General features: G+C 41.2%; 1 long non-coding RNA gene across 1 annotated transcript in view; it reads right to left on the minus strand.

Annotated features, from left to right (window-relative positions):
* LOC146325664 (uncharacterized) overlaps window positions 1–18,270 on the minus strand; it is a 270,604-nt gene that overhangs the window by 157,528 nt on the left and 94,806 nt on the right. Inside the window, exon 2 of the long non-coding RNA XR_014770652.1 lies at window positions 7,843–7,916. This is a non-coding gene — a long non-coding RNA (uncharacterized LOC146325664). The remainder of the gene's footprint in view (window positions 1–7,842; window positions 7,917–18,270) is intronic.

An 18,270-nucleotide genomic window follows, 5' to 3' on the forward strand; every position in this document is an offset into this window, starting at 1 on the left:
AGTCATAATTAAGAGATAACAAGTCGAATTTATTAGATAAATATAATAATTTCAACTCATAGGTAAGACTTACCTTCGAGATATTTTTCTCTTTCAGTGGTGGAAATGGACTTCCATACATAATATATGTATTGAGGACTGACAGAATTTAATATGAAACTTATCACTATATTGACCTGTAACTTTAATAAAAGATATTAACTGTATTTTTTTGGCTTAACGTGTATTCCCAGTGAGAAAGTTATCTTCATTTAGTAACTATTTTTTACACAGGAGGACAGAGGACTGATGAACATTATGATGTCACAGTGAAGCTGACCTTTGACCTTTTGGATATAAAATGTCATCACCTCATCAATTTATCCTGTTAGATGTTTGTATGTAATGTTGTCATAATTAGTGTATAAATTCTCAATGCGTTGAGTGAGGTCACTGTGACCTCGATCTTAACCAGTTCACCTTTGCATTCAGGTGGACACTTGAATCAAGTTCTCAAGAAACTCCCTCCTGAGTTCCTGAGATATCGCCTTAATGAGAACATGACAGACATGAAGTCAATGTGACCTTTGACCCTTGACTACCAAAACTTATTCATTTCATCCCAAATAAATACTTGTACAAACTTTGAAGAAATTCTTCCAAGACATTCTGGAGATATAAAGTAACAAGAAAGGGATGACCTGAAAACATAATGTCCCCGGTCAGAGCTGTTGCTGACATGGAGAAATAGTTATATATATATATATATATATATATATATATACATATATATATATATGTATATATATATTTTTTTTTTAGGTTTTTCTAATATTGTGAATCACAGAGGTCCTTCAGCATGCACTCGTGACTGTGAAAAAGAAAATTAGTTTGATTGGTCCAGCAGTATTTGAGATTATCTCAAGGTGCAGGTGTGTTGATAACTTACACATGCACGCACGCACATGTGCACACATGGAAACGAACACATGATCTCCTTGCAGGGCTTTTTTAGTGAACACACAATGCAACCTACACTGGATCCTGGAAAATTAGATCGCAAACTAGACTTTTAAATAGTCACATTGTCAATCATCAATTTTTAAAAACATTTTTATCCTAGAAGAAAATGTGCTTTTTCCAACATAAAAAAAAGTTTTTTTCAAAGTAGATGTGTTGACTCGTCATAGTATGAAAAGCACAGGTGTCACTAATAATTTGAACAATGGCTCTGTTCTATTCAAGTCATGAGAGTGTGACAGGAAGCCAGCATGAACAATGAAAGGACCCTGACATAATTCATTTTATTATTTGCACCTGTGCTTTTCCTACTGTGACATGTCAAAATTTCCTCTATTAAAATGTAATCATTTCATCAAATTAAAATTTCATCTCCCATTTGTGTGTGCATAATTACTCACTACATTTAAGTTTTAAATAAGTTTTAAATTTATCAGTACTTGAAAATGCCCAATAGACAAATACAAAAACCCACACAAACAATATTTGTTTGCATTATACATGTATATATTTGCATATCTCAAGAACCGCTCATCCAATCAACTTCAGACTTGGCGGGTGTATTGCTGAGGACCTAAGGGAGTTGATCAGATGAGCATTTCTTATAGCCACACTGCAGTTCTCAACAATGCCGCAAGCTGCACCTCCAGGGACCAAGCAGTCGTCCCTCTCCAAACAGGCATGTGCTCTGAACGTCCACGTGCGCCGTGTGGCCACGCCCCGAACAGGCACTGCACGAGTGAAGACCGTACACGTGGAGAAACTATCAGGTGTCTTTGAATGTGGACAAGAGCGTTCAATGGTCAGCTAGCAGCTTTTGAATAACTGAAGGTTATATAAACTGTACGATTCAGAAGCGTGAGCGAGCTTCTCTAGTACTCACAAAGCAGCAAACAAGTGCAGCTGCCTCTCCTTACTCACCACCCTCTCTTGTACTCTTAGCTGCTGTTCTCAATTCATCCTCCCTTTTCTTAATCATTCCTGCACTTCACCCCTCCTTTGATACGCTGCCTCAGATCTACACCTCCGCCCACGCTCCCCTCCTTTAAAGCCTCCGTCCTCGGGTTCTTCTCTCTGTCTCTGCTCAGACTTATCCCCTTTTCCGCCTTTCTCTCCGTCTCCTCCTCTCGCCCTCTCCCCTCCTCATCCTCTCCCTCTCTCTGTCCATCTTCATCTCTCTCTTTTTCTAGCCTCTCTCAACCTCTCACTAATCAGTGTCTCATCCTTAAAAGCTACTTGTTACAGCTGGAAAAAAAAAAAAAAAAAAAATGGCTGAGCTTTAGTGGAGAGTGAGCACGAGGCCAATCATCAGCACTCTCTGTCTCTATGGTCCATCTCAGGTAAGAGTTCAAGTGCTGCTGAGGGCTGTTCAGATCACATCAAATCCACATCTAACCTCACCCCAGAGACTGTTTGAAATAGTAAGATTCTTATTAAAACTGCCTGAGCGTACCGGCAAATGTCAGAGCCCTGAGTCTGCAAAACTTTAGCACCACATTCTCTGTCCAGGTTATAGGCTGACACCGGAATGTCAGGTGAAAGATTAGATGGATTATTGACCTGACCAATAGCACCCAATTTCAGTCAGGGGTTTGAACACTCCCATAAAGGACTGCAAATCTTAACAACACCCATCTTCTACATGACTTTTACATCCCCTAAGATGCACATGAAGTGTTTTGCACACACAGAATGTATTAGCAGTTTACCATACATCCAGTGAAATTTGTTTTTAAGGCCAAAGTATAAAAAGTTTGAATCCTGCCTGGGGCAGACATTTGCACAAACACAAACTTGCCTTCTGTATCTGAAATTTGAAATCTATGCCCACTATTTGTTTAAGGAAATATGAACTCCAATGATACTGCAGCTACTGTCCATTTCTGAAACACAGATATGACTTCTGAACATATTTTTAATACCCAAGCTTTAACCCTATAACATTATATGTATCATATTTGATACATGACTTTCTGAGACTTCTGCAACATCAATATGATCAATACGTTCCTGAAAAAGCTGCTGGATGTAATCTGAGACATGTCTTCTGCCCTGATTGTCAGTGCGCAGCAGGCTGCAGCTGCCCTGTGGGCGCAAATTCCAACATGGCCGCCTTCATGTAGTGACTCACATGGTTTTTGGCAGGAAAATCTTTAAAAGCTAATTCTGAAAAAGTAACAGTATGCTAATATTGTTCTAATAGCTCAATATGAATATGTACATTAGTGAAGCAACCTATAATTACTCAATATTATTAAATGTATATTTACTAGATTTGCACCAATTAATCAGCAATGCTTGGAATCAGGTTGGTTTTGGTGACCTGCCAGTCAGCATCACATATCTGATTCTGTGCCCGTCATTGTCACACACAAGTTCTGCATGATGGCCACGTCATGCGCACAGCAGACAAACTGACTGTGATATCAACACAGCACTGATAACAGCTACACACTCAGACACATGCTAGCTTGAAGATGGTGTCAGCGACAGATTCCAAGTACAGGTTAAAGAGAAGACAGACAGTCTACAAAGAGGACAGAGCAGCTGACAATGTCGCAGAACAGCCGTAAACTTTGTAGCTCTTCAGGCTAATGTTAGCCAGCAGCAGGCTACTGTTCACAGACTGACAGTTAAAATCTCACCTCCTGTTCTGGCTGAAGAATAAACAACCTGTGTTGATGAGTCTCCTCAAACATTTTCTCATCCAGACTCATTTAACTTCTGTGTCTGTTTGTCTCACGGCAAAGTTTTACCGCAGCAAACTGTTGCACAGCGTCCATGTCCATTTTGTTTACATCTGCTTCCACAGGAGCTCACGTAAAATCGCGTCCCCCAAAATCCCGCAAGACTCCATGTTCTTGCGAGATCACGTTCACCCAATTCATAATCTTAATATAAAACTATAATAAGCCTGGTTGTAACCTGGAGGACTTTGGAGAAAATTTAAATAGTATTTAATTAATATTATGAACATCCAATTTAATTTTTACAAGAAAAGTTGCAAAAATGTTATTAAAAGTAAATTGAAATTGGTGCATCTCTAATATTTACATTATATAGTAAAATGCTGTTGAAAAAGTGTGCATCAAATATGATACAGCCAGTGCCACTCCTGTCAGCTAAGAACAGGAACCTGTTTGTAGGGGCTCACCAACATTGGACAATAGAAGATTGGAAAAACGTTGTCTGGTCTGATAAGTCTTGATTTCTGCAGCGACAGTGTGATGGTGTGGGGAATATTTTCTTGGCACACTTTGAGCCCCTTAGTACCAACTGAGCATCATTTAAACACACAAAATAACCACAGTGTATCCATCTTCTGATGTATACTTCCAGCAGGATAACGCACCACATCACAAAGCTCAGATCATCTCAAACTGGTTTCTTGAAGATGACAATGAGTTCACTGTACTCCAATGACCTCCACAGTCACCAGATCTCAGTCCAATAGAGAACCTCTGGGATGTCAATATGGACCAAAATCTCTGAGGAATGTTTCCAGCAACTTGTTGAATCTATTGCCACCAAGAATGAAGGCAGAATGAAGGCAAAAGGGGGTCCAACCTGGTACCAGCAAGGTGAACCTAATGAAGTGACTGATGAGTGTATATAATAATATATCTGTGAATCCCTCAATCATTGTTCTATTGAAGTTCATGATGCAGTCTACATTATACCATGTACCATGTTTACTAGGAGGCACTTTCTAAACTTTGATGGTGAAACAGCAGAAGTGATGCCTGTATGGTGGGTAAAAATGTTTCCTCGTGTTTCCTCTACCAGAACCCCCTGCCTCCCTCCTGAAAGGAAAAAAATATTTCATTTTCTGGCATGAGTTCTTCTTGTTGACAGACTTATATTTTGAAATTACGGCTGTCCTTGTCACTCCACTCATCCTCTCCTTTGTTTTCTGCCGTCATATGATATGCCAGATCTGCGTTTTTCCTGCGGAGTTGGGCTCCTTTTAACTGTTTCTGCTGGATGATTTTTTTTTTTTTCTGCTTCTTTTGAGTAGACCTATTTTACATTCAAATTATGTAAATACCCATAAATAGGCATCAAAATTTTAAACGAAATTATTATTATGTATACCTGCATCTTACCAAACTGACTCAAGATAAGCATATACACACATGGACCTGGCACACGCCACATGCACACCCACATAAACACACACAAACACAATGTGCCTACAGGCCCTTTTTGTTAGCTGGAGGCAAAAGAAGCAGAAACTGGAGCCATGGTTACTACGACAGTAGTTCAGCATTCACACACTTACGCAGAGAGTATGCTGATCTTATTCTACATATTTAAAGCCTCTGTGCATTCACACAGGTATTTTCAGGTGTAGACTACAACTGACTGACATGTTCCTGAGCCTCCTGTTAGCTGTTAGGGTGGGATAAATCACACCTCTATCTAATAAATTCCATCAAAAAACCAATGCACCTTCAACTTGAGCAGACGTGTAATCAGCCAGAATAACTGAAAGCACCTGTGTTGGTGTGCAGAGGCTCTAAATGCTTTTAGCTTACACTAGCTATCAGTAACAAGTCATAGATATGCAGTAAAGAGCTGTGATATCCAACTAATGACTCCCAGAGTGGTCAATCTACGTTACTGGTGTTACACTGAGTCTTGCCCACCGCCCCCGCCGTCTAAGTGTGTTATCAAAACTTGACAGACGTTGCAATTATACTGAAAGCAGTAGAGTCGCAGCACAGAGCAGCAGAGATTTCATTTTCAGACACTGTAGGCCAATAAGAGCCTGACACAAGGTTGCTTGACAACTCTATATGGCTGTATATGGTATATAGTCACATAAATGTGAGTATTCTGTTGTTTAATACATTATCATGGAATGGTTAGCTGGTGCTAATTTGTCAAAACTAAGGCTGACTTTGCAAAACTAATGTTACAGATCAAGTACAGTTATGGATCTTGCAAAATGTCCAGTGTAATCGGTAACAATGTTGCTGGCACAAGTTAATTTAAATTTCTTCACCATGGCATCAATAATCTGTATGACATAATGCAATAATATAAATCTTAGCCAGAGTTTGAAACTGTTTTGCCATAAAGTCATCACAAATTTCTGCGCCCCAGTAGCTTTTTCTTTTTTTTTTCACCCCTGCCCAACAGCAGAGTCCACCACTGTTCTCACTGGCTGGAGAAAGTCATGGCGATGCTTTTAATTGCACTGACAAGCACAAAGTGGTTGGTCCTGGCCACACGGACTGTGTGGGTGTCTCCAAACACACCGTCTATTTAGTTTCATATAGGTGCAGCAGCACAAAGTGCTAAAGTGCTGGTGGAGTGGAGCACTCTGAGAGTAACCTCAGCACTCTGAATGTCACACTGTGACTCAAATCATTACACAGAGACGTACAGAGTAACGTCATCCTGAAATTGACTGGTATTATGAACTCTACACAGATACAGCCTTGGTCAAACTTAAAGAAATTCACATGAAAACATTCACATAACATTAACATAAAACGGGCAGTATCGCTGCAGAAAAGTCACTTTTTTGACCAAATAAATGCACAAGTCCAAACAAACACCTCGGATTGTATGCTGCATACTGATTTCTGAGCAAAAATGAATTTTCATTTCAGTTCGACTTTAAGCTAATCGAAAGAGGCAGAGGCAGTAAAGCAGAGGTGGGCACAACAACACAGAAGCCCTTCTCAGCCTAATTCAATCCAATCCAATAAATAGCTGTTTTCTTAGTAGTCCTGTTTTTGTAGAGATTTTGTAGAGCTGTTGATCTTTGTAGAGCTGTTGTACTTCAATGCAAAGGTTTTATAATATAAATAGGATGATGTCATTGATTTGCATTATGTTGTTTCCATTTGTCCACCCGTTTATGTAACAGCTTCAGATAATATTCCCTGTCTAGTTCACAGACAGCACTGGACAGAGCTTGGTCAATTTGATAATGTATCACCACTATCGTTGGGTACCAAAGTTTCTACCCGATTCTCCTTAAATCAATCTGTGCCAAATTTCTATACCTGAGAGTACTAAAGTTCAGAGAGAATTTGGGGGCAGCATCGCCACCGTAGCTTGTTCAGGTCAAGTCAAAAGCGGTCACAAGCGTGGTTAAACTTCAAAATTCGATGCAGACAACACTGCGATATTTCTAATACGAAACGCAGAACTGGCGTAGGGCAACCTCTTTAACCTGAGGAAACACCTGGGCAAACTTAAAATATATCTGAACTAAAGAGTGCACAGCTAACGTTAGCACGCCTGCAGCTAGCACTAAAACTTTGATTGAAGCATCAGCAACTTCATTGACACCGTCAGGTGATTAATTAGCTTGGATAAATTATTGTTGAAGATAACTTTTTACCGTCTGTTTTACCGTCTTAGCTGATGTTAGCTTAGCATCTTTACTAGCACTAGCCAACACTCCAAAGTAAAGTACCAAAAAAGGTACCAATTGGTACCAGGACGAACTTCCACATACTGGTGCTAAACCCTTATCACCAAGCTTAATATCGTAATACCGCCTGACTCATTTGAGATTCCCTTTTCATGTTTGAGAGCAGGCAGCTGCCATGACTGAACTGTGTTGCCACATTCATTAAGTCGCAACTGATTAACACTTGAAAATGTTAATAGGTGGGCAGGAGATGTAAAACCTGAACAGGTGAGGGACACTGTTTCATAAAAAATTTGGTCCAAAGACTGAGTTTAGAAAAGCTAAGAATCTTAACACCTGACCAAGTAAAGGTTGAATCACTGGCACTGCACACAACCACTCCAAACACTCTGCAGTCACTCTGTGTAATGACTGCTTTGTGTTACAAGGCTTTACTTTAGACATCTTACCTTCTGCTCCTTGACCGTTTAACATCTCCAGTGGAAGTGCTCTCCAGCATCATGAACTCCTCCTCGATGTATAACTGAAAGAATAAGAGGCAGGCTGTCATTGAAAACAGGAAAATCTCAGTAAAACCTATTGACATACATAAAGAATAAAACATTTCTGTCTCTTAAAGTGCAAACATTCTATTTGAGAGTCTCTGGTTTGGGAATTTCAGAATAGCTTTTTGCAGAGGATGTGACTCTGTCGGCTTCATCAGACTGTGACCTTCAGCCAGAGTGAGAGTTAGCACCTCCAAGTCTGCGGCCATGGTTCTCTGCTGGAAAATAGTAGATTTGTCCCTCTGGGTGTGGAGTAAGTTGTTGCCCCAAGTGAAAAAGTTTTCCAAAAAACACCTTCTCTTCATTTGGTATTCAAGATGTCACGAATATGCAAACGTGTGGGGGAAAAGGTGGCAAAAGTACTCTGTATTTAACTGGAAGAACTGATGCTTGTGTAAGAAAAAAAAAAGTAGCGCAAATTCAACACCTTTACTCAAGTAAAAGTGAAAAAGTAAAGGCTTTGAAATGTACTCAGTATAAAAGTAAAAAGTCTCCCTCTGAGGTACATTTCTAGTGGCTGTTTCTGTGCAAAGCTTTTCTCCAGTCTCTCTCTCACGTCTGTTTCATCTTGTTAAGTTTTTCATCTTGCTACATCTTTTATTTATTTATTTTTTTGTCTTTTTGTATAGTGTGTAGACATCTTTTATGTGATTTTTCATCCTGCATTTTGTTTTGTCTTACTAAACCTTTTAATTTGTTTTTCATCTTATTGCATCTTTTTGGTCTATTTACATTTTTTACATTTTTTTTTTTTTGCCTTGTTGCATCTTTTTTGTCATATTATGTAGTTTTTTTCTTGTTATGTGTTTTATGTTCTTTTTCATCATTTTATCTTGTTACCTCTTTTTCATCTGGTCTTTTATGCCTATTTTCATCCTGTTACATCATTTTTGTCTTGTTGCCTCTTTTTGTCTTGCTCCGTCTTTTTCATCTTTTATATCATTTGTGTCTGATAGACAGAAGAAATTGTCTTCTCTGTGCGTCTTGGTGTTGGAGAGGCTGCATGCAACAATGCAAAAATTAAAATAATCAATAATTCCCCTTCACTGCACTAAAACTAAAGTAATGATCCTTTTTTGAAAATGTTTGAAGTAGACAGCAGAGATATTAGTGTTCAAGTGACTCAAAGTAAAAAGTTGTCAGAAAAGTAAATGCTCAAGTACAGTACAAGTACAGATGCTTGAAAATCTGCTTAAATACAGTAACAAAGTATTTGAACTTTGTTACTTCCCACCTCTGGCTGCACCTGACCGCTGTGGTGAGAAGGGAGCTGAGTCAGAAGGTGAAATTTTACCAGCTGATCTACATCTCAACCCTCACCTATGGTCATGAGCAGTTTCCTTCACGAGGTGGCTGGGCCAGGACGCCTCCTAGATGACACTGTTTGTTGGTCTCTCAGACACGTCCAACTGGGAACAGACCCAGACATTGACCCAAAACCAAGGGATTACATATCCCATCTGGCCTGGGAGAACGCCTTGGGATCACCCAGAAAGTATTGCAGGGATGAAGGCTGCCTAGAATATCCTGCTTAGCCTGCTGCCACCACAACCAAACAGAAGAACATGGATGGATGGATGGATCATCACATCACAAAATATAGTTTTATAGCAAAATATAGTCTTAAAATAGTAGTTACAGTTGTCACAAAATAAACCACATCACCTTTATCGTGTGTGCATCCAAAACACTTTGATGACTTGAATGTCCCTAAATCAAGGGTCATTAGGGTTCTAACCCCGAAGGGGTAGAACCCTTCTAAGATTGTACCGGTTTATTATTATTTTTTGTTGTCTGCCGCTTGAGCTAAAATTCCCGTGAGCTGGAATGAGCCAGAAACCTGAAACTTGGCCCATTGATTGGAAATGATGTGCATCAACTTTTACTAAAACATGAGCCCAGTCGGCCACATGGTGGCGCTGTAATTAAGGCTTAAAAATGACTTTTTGGGGAGGCCACGCCCCTCACACCATAAGTCTGATTGACTTGAAATTTGACACACAGGTCCAGCTCAATGTCCTCTAAAAAAAAGCCTCTAGGACCATGAAGGTCCGTCATACTAGATTTTTTGCTAATTTGCATAATTTGAAAAACAGTAAAGTGAAATAAACTTTTACAATTTTGACTCCATCAACACCAAATTTGGTACACGGCTTTGGGGGATGACGAGACACATTTCTATTATAAATGAGCTAGATTGATCAAAAAACACGACCGCCACGGACCAATGAATCTTCGCTGTGGGCGGAGCTTAGAATTGATTGGCCATAAGTCCCACACCCTTTGACCTATCATCACCAAACTTGGTAGACAGATCCAAAATGAGACTTGGCAGCTGCCTACCAAAGCATTTTGAGCTCAGCCTATAGGGGGCGCTATAAATGCCACACATCTGTATCTCAAAGACCATTGGATGAAATTTCACCAAATTTGGTATGCATGCTCTAGGGGTGGCTATTAACTAATATTTTGAGTGCTATGTTGATAGGTGGAAGTGGGCGTGGCCTATTCGTCATTATTAATTTATGACCAGCTGGAAGGACCTAGGGACATGAAACTTGGTACATGGACTATAAATGACATCCAAATATTGCTCAAAAAAATTGGTCCCAATCGGCCTCATGGGGGCGCTATAACATAGAGTTTAAGTTTGAAAGGCTCTGCCCGCCGCACCGCAAGTGCTATTGACTTCAAATTTTACACACACGTCCTCCCGATTATCGTCTACAAAAAAGCCTCTTGCACCACGAATGCTGCCCTTACAGAATTTTTGCTAATTTTAATAATGTTAAAAACAGTAAAATGACATAAACTTTTACAGTTTTGACTCCATCGACACCAAATTTGGTACACGGCTTTGGGGGATGACGAGACACATTTCTATTACAAATGAGCCAGATTGGTCAAAAAACACGGCCGCCACGGACTGATGAATCTTCGCTGTGGGCGGAGCTTAGAATCGATTGGCCATAACTCCCACACCCTTTGACCTATCCTCACCAATCTCGGTGGGTAGGTCCGCAATGAGACTTGGAAGCACACCCTAAAAAAAGATTTTGAGATTGACGCATAGGGGGCGCCACCGCCATTCCCAGATATTCCCGTTTTTTCCCAAACCGTTTTCCCATTGAAAATGAATGAGGGAATCTTCCAAAATCACCTTTTTTCAAACGGTAACTACCGATTCATACTTTCAGCTAGAAACTCCATTCAAACTGGAAAATGTTCAGCAATTCCTTGACTTTTTACATATTATTCAAGTTTTCAATACCATTCAAACTTTCCAAAATATTCAGTGTTTTCTGAAACTTGGTTATAATGGAAGTGGATGAGAAAATCCTTCAAACTCACTCATCTTCACCCACGCTTCACCAACTCATACATTCACGTAGAAACTCCATTCCAACTCTGAAACGTTGACATAGCCGTCGACTTTCAGTGACCGATTCGTATTTTCCATATCTCTTTTAGTTTTTCTACAGCAGCTGTTTAAAAATCATGAAATTTTCAGCCCTTCTCAGAATTTATAATGGGTGTGTATTGCGCGGAATGTTGCAACTTAGAGTGGGTGATGTCATGCTAGAGTGCACAGCACCTGTGAAATCATCCAGAAATTTTCTCTTAAACTCGCCGGTGCGGCCACATCGTTCACTCTACGTACACAAATTGTACACCAAATTGTAGGAAAAGCCGTTCCGGTCGCAGAGGTGTGACCGCTGAAGAAAACGGATTTAGGGTTTTGGCTGCAGGTGGTCTGAAACGACAACAAGTCCGACCACCTGCCCCATTCGCTCCCATGTTAAGCGAGAGCCCAAATTTCTGGAAGGAAGCAGACCCTTCCAGTTATGTCCATCGTGGCTCTGGCCTCATTTTTCACACCACAGAAATGAAATTTACACCTTTGCGATCCGCATCCCGTCCTCTCGCCGACGGTGTGCTTTTTGTAGCTGTAGCACTTACGGTTTTTCATTAAACAGTTGGAGTTTGAGAGGAACTTTTGGCTCAGTTTCTGCCTTTTCTCATATGACTGTGCCATTGCCGACCGGTGATTGGCTGAATCAACTCCAGCCGTTCGGCCAATCGTCTGTGTGTCACAGCACAGAACTTTTGGCTCAGTTTCTGCCTTTTCTCGGTGTATTTAAATTTGACTGTGCCATTGCCGACCGGCGATTGGCTGAATCGACTCCAGCCCTTTTGGCCAATCGTCTGTGTGTCACAGCACAGTTTAAACAGTTGGAGCTCCAGAGGAACTTTTGGCTCAGTTTCTGCCTTTTCTTGGTGTATTTAAATTTGACCGTGCTGTGACACACAGACGATTGGCCGAACGGCTGGAGTTGATTCAGCCAATCGCCGGTTGGCAATGGCACGGTCAAATTTAAATAATGGAAAACAGAGAAGTGGCTTTGAGGTATACTTAATTAAAGAGACGGTCTTCCTGTCTGAACTTTCACTTACCTTCATTTAGGTCAAATCATAATAGTACACTCACATCTGTGTCTTTATTTTACAGCCTCTCCCATACACAACCATTATTATCTCCACATTTCTCCCAAAATGATCATGATCGTGGAACTGTGATTGCTTAAACATTAAAATACCTATTGAAACTTTGAAATACACATCAATAGGTACAATTTCAATGTATGTTTTGATGTTCAGATGGAGTCTCTGTGTGAAAGTATACCACAAATGTCATTAGCGTGTAGGCTGGCTGAAAACCCGATTTCAAGAAACGTGTGACTTGTAAAGAGTTATGTGTTGCTTGGAGCTTTAGGGGACAGGGTGGGGAACGTCTTGCACTACGGCAGATGAGGGTCACGCTGGGTGGTGAGGGTCACGGTGGCTGGTTTGGGGTGGAACAGGTTAGAACCCGCAAATTGCCGCTTGCGGCTATATTTAGGGTTCTAACCCCGAAGGGGTAGAACCCTTCTAAGATTGTACCGGTTTATTAGGGTTCTAACCCCGAAGGGGTAGAACCCTTCTAAGATTGTACCGGTTTATTATTAGGGTTCTAACCCCGAAGGGGTAGAACCCTTCTAAGATTGTACCGGTTTATTATTATTATTATTATTATTATTATTATTATTATTTTTTGTTGTCTGCCGCTTGAGCTAAAATTCCCGTGAGCTGGAATGAGCCAGAAAACTGAAACTTGGCCCATTGATTGGAAATGATGTGCATCAACTTTTATTAAAATATGAGCCCAGTCGGCCACATGGTGGCGCTGTAATTAAGGCTTAAAAATGACTTTTTGGGGAGGCCACGCCCCTCACACCATAAGTCTGATTGACTTGAAATTTGACACACAGATCCAGCTCAATGTCCTCTACAAAAAAGCCTCTAGGACCATGAAGGTCCGTCATACTAGATTTTTTGCTAATTTGCATAATTTGAAAAACAGTAAAATGACATAAACTTTTACAATTTTGACTCCATCAACACCAAATTTGGTACAGAGCTTCGGGGGATGACGGGACACATGTCTATTACAAATGAGCCAGATTGATCGAAAAACACGGCCGCCACGGACCAATGAATCTTTGCTGTGGGCGGAGCTTAGAATTGATTGGCCATAACTTCCACACCCTTTGACCTATCATCACCAAACTTGGTGGATAGGTCCACAATGAGACTTGGCAGCTGCCTACCAAAGCATTTTGAGCTCAGCCTATAGGGGGCGCTATAAATGCCACACATCTGTATCTCAAAGACCATTGGATGGAATTTCACCAAATTTGGTATGCATGCTCTAGGGGTGGCTATTAACTAATATCTCGAGTGCCATGTTGATAGGTGCAAGTGGGCGTGGCCTATTCGTCATTAACCGTCATAATTTGCGTTTTATTAATTTATGACCAGCTGGAAGGACCTAGGGACATGAAACTTGGTACATGGACTATAAATGACATCCAAATATTGCTCAAAAAAATTGGTCCCAATCGGCCTCATGGGGGCGCTATAACATAGAGTTTAAGTTTGAAAGGCTCTGTCCGCCGCACCGCAAGTGCTATTGACTTGAAATTTTACACACACGTCCTCCCGATTATCCTCTACAAAAAAGCCTCTTGCACCATGAACGCCGCCCTTACAGAATTTTTGCTAATTTCAATAATGTTAAAAACAGTAAAATGACATAAACTTTTACAGTTTTGACTCCATCACCACCAAATTTGGTACACGGCTTTGGGGGATGACGAGACACATTTCTATTACAAATGAGCCAGATTGGTCAAAAAACACGGCCGCCACGGACCGATGAATCTTCGCTGTGGGCGGAGCTTAGAATCCATTGGCCATAACTCCTACACCCTTTGACCTATCGTCACCAATCTTGGTGGGTAGGTCCACAATGAGACTTGGAAGCACACCCTGAAAAAGACTTTATGATTGGCACATAGGGGGCGCCACCAGCCATTCCCAGATATTCCCGTTGTTTCCCAAACCGTTTTCCCATTGAAAATGAATGAGGGAATCTTCAAAAATCACCTTTTTTCAAACGGTAACTACCGATTCATACTTTCACCTAGAAACTCCATTCAAACTGGAAAATGTTCAGCAATTCCTTGACTTTTTACATGTGATTCAACTTTTCAATACCTTTCAAACTTTCCAAAATATTCAGTGTTTTCTGAAACTTGGTTATAATGGAAGTGGATGAGAAAATCCTTCAAACTCACTCATCTTCACCCACGCTTCACCAACTCATACATTCACGTAGAAACTCCATTCCAACTCTGAAACGTCGACATTGCCGTCGACTTTCAGTGACCGATTCATTTTTTCCATATCTCTTTTAGTTTTTCTACACCAGCTGTTTAAAAATCATGAAATTTTCAGCCCTTCTCAGAATTTATAATGGGTGTGTATTGCGTGGAATGTTGCAACTTAGAGTGGGTGATGTCATCGCTAGAGTGCACAGCACCTCTGAAATCATCAAGAAATTTTCTCTTAAACTTGCCGTTGTGGCCGCATCGTTCACTCTACGTACACAAATTGTACACCAAATTGTAGGAAAAACTGTTCCGGTCGCAGAGGTGCAACCGCTGAAGAAAACGGATTTAGGGTTTTGGCTGCAGGCGGTCTGAAACGACAACAAGTCCGACCACCTGCCCCATTCGCTCCCATGTTAAGTGAGAGCCAAAATTTCTGGAAGAAAGCAGACCCTTCCAGTTATGTCCATCGTGGCTCTGGCCTCATTTTTCACCCCACAGAAATGAAATTCACACCTTTGCGATCCGCATCCCGTCCTCTCGCCGACGGTGTGCTTTTTGTAGCTGTAGCACTTACGGTTTTTCATTAAACAGTTGGAGTTTGAGAGGAACTTTTGGGTCAGTTTCTGCCTTTTCTCGGTGTATTTAAATATGACTGTGCTGTGACACACAGGCGATTGGCTGAATCAACTCCAGCCGTTCGGCCAATCGTCTGTGTGTCACAGCACAGTTTAAAGAGTTGGAGTTTGACAGGGAACTTTTGGCTCAGTTTCTGCCTTTTCTCTGTGTATTTAAATATGACTGTGCCATTGCAGACCGGCGATTGGCTGAATCGACTCCAGCCGTTCGGCCAATCGTCTGTGTGTCACAGCACGGTCAAATTTGGAAAACAGAGAAGTGGCTTTGAGGTATACTTAAGTAAAGAGATGGTCTTCCTGTCTGAACTTTCACTTACCTTCATTTAGGTCAAATCATAATAGTACACTCACATCTGTGTCTTTAGCCTTACAGAATCTTTTACAGCCTCTCCCATATTATCTCCACATTTCTCCCAAAATGATCATGATCGTGGAACTGTGATTGCTTAAACATTAAAATACCTATTGAAACTTTGAAATACACATCGATAGGTACAATTTCAATGTATGTTTTGATGTTCAAATGGAGTCTCTGTGTGAAAGTATACCACAAATGTCATTAGCGTGTAGGCTGGCTGAAAAGCCGATTACAAGAAATGTGTGACTTGGAAAGAGTATGTGTCGCTTGGAGCTTTCGGGGACAGGGTGGGGAACGTCTTGCGCTACGGCAGATGAGGGTCGCGCTGGGTGGTGGGGGTCACGGTGGCTGGTTTTGGGGCGGAACAGGTTAGAACCCGCAAATTGCCGCTTGCGGCTATATTTATTATTATTATTAGGGTTCTAACCCCGAAGGGGTAGAACCCTTCTAAGATTGTACCGGTTTATTATTATTATTATTTTTTGTTGTCTGCCGCTTGAGCTCAAATTCCCGTGAGCTGGAATGAGCCAGAAACCTGAAACTTGGCCCATTGATTGGAAATGATGTGCATCAACTTTTATTAAAATATGAGCCCAGTCGGCCACATGGTGGCGCTGTAATTAAGGCTTAAAAATGACTTTTTGGGGAGGCCACGCCCCTCACACCATAAGTCTGATTGACTTGAAATTTGACACACAGGTCCAGCTCAATGTCCTCTACAAAAAAGCCTCTAGGACCATGAAGGTCCGTCATACTACGTTTTTTGCTAATTTGCATAATTTGAAAAACAGTAAAATGACATAAACTTTTACAATTTTGACTCCATCAACACCAAATTTGGTACAGAGCTTTAGGGGATGACGAGACACATTTCTATTACAAATGAGCCAGATTGATCAGAAAACACGGCCGCCACGGACCAATGAATCTTCGCTGTGGGCGGAGCTTAGAATTGATTGGCCATAACTCCCACACCCTTTGACCTATCATCACCAAACTTGGTGGATAGGTCCACAATGAGACTTGGCAGCTGCCTACCAAAGCATTTTGAGCTCAGCCTATAGGGGGCGCTATAAATGCCACACATCTGTATCTCAAAGACCGTTGGATGGAATTTCACCAAATTTGGTATGCATGCTCTAGGGGTGGCTATTAACCAATATCATGAGTGCCATGTTGACAGGTGCAAGTGGGCGTGGCCTATTCGTCATTAACCGTTCGGAAGGACCTAGGGACATGAAACTTGGTACATGGACTTTAAATGACATCCAAATATTGCTCAAAAAAATTGGTCCCAATCGGCCTCATGGGGGCGCTATAACATAGAGTTTAAGTTTGAAAGGCTCTGCCCGCCGCACCGCAAGTGCTATTGACTTGAAATTTTACACACACGTCCTCCCGATTATCCTCTACAAAAAAGCCTCTTGCACCATGAACGCCGCCCTTACAGAATTTTTGCTAATTTCAATAATGTTAAAAACAGTAAAATGACATAAACTTTTACAGTTTTGACTCCATCACCACCAAATTTGGTACACGGCTTTGGGGGATGACGAGACACATTTCTATTACAAATGAGCCAGATTGGTCAAAAAACACGGCCGCCACGGACCGATGAATCTTCGCTGTGGGCGGAGCTTAGAATCCATTGGCCATAACTCCCACACCCTTTGACCTATCGTCACCAATCTTGGTGGGTAGGTCCACAATGAGACTTGGAAGCACACCCTAAAAAAGACTTTATGATTGGCACATAGGGGGCGCCACCAGCCATTCCCAGATATTCCCGTTTTTTCCCTAACCGTTTTCCCATTGAAAATGAATGAGGGAATCTTCAAAAATCACCTTTTTTCAAACGGTAACTACCGATTCATACTTTCACCTAGAAACTCCATTCAAACTGGAAAATGTTCAGCAATTCCTTGACTTTTTACATGTGATTCAACTTTTCAATACCTTTCAAACTTTCCAAAATATTCAGTGTTTTCTGAAACTTGGTTATAATGGAAGTGGATGAGAAAATCCTTCAAACTCACTCATCTTCACCCACGCTTCACCAACTCATACATTCACGTAGAAACTCCATTCCAACTCTGAAACGTCGACATTGCCGTCGACTTTCAGTGACCGATTCATTTTTTCCATATCTCTTTTAGTTTTTCTACACCAGCTGTTTAAAAATCATGAAATTTTCAGCCCTTCTCAGAATTTATAATGGGTGTGTATTGCGTGGAATGTTGCAACTTAGAGTGGGTGATGTCATCGCTAGAGTGCACAGCACCTCTGAAATCATCAAGAAATTTTCTCTTAAACTTGCCGTTGTGGCCGCATCGTTCACTCTACGTACACAAATTGTACACCAAATTGTAGGAAAAACTGTTCCGGTCGCAGAGGTGCAACCGCTGAAGAAAACGGATTTAGGGTTTTGGCTGCAGGCGGTCTGAAACGACAACAAGTCCGACCACCTGCCCCATTCGCTCCCATGTTAAGTGAGAGCCAAAATTTCTGGAAGAAAGCAGACCCTTCCAGTTATGTCCATCGTGGCTCTGGCCTCATTTTTCACCCCACAGAAATGAAATTCACACCTTTGCGATCCGCATCCCGTCCTCTCGCCGACGGTGTGCTT

This window comes from Lutjanus erythropterus, chromosome 6 (genome assembly GCF_056507025.1).
Source record: "Lutjanus erythropterus isolate fLutEry1 chromosome 6, fLutEry1.hap2, whole genome shotgun sequence".
Lineage (NCBI taxonomy): Eukaryota > Metazoa > Chordata > Actinopteri > Lutjaniformes > Lutjanidae > Lutjanus > Lutjanus erythropterus.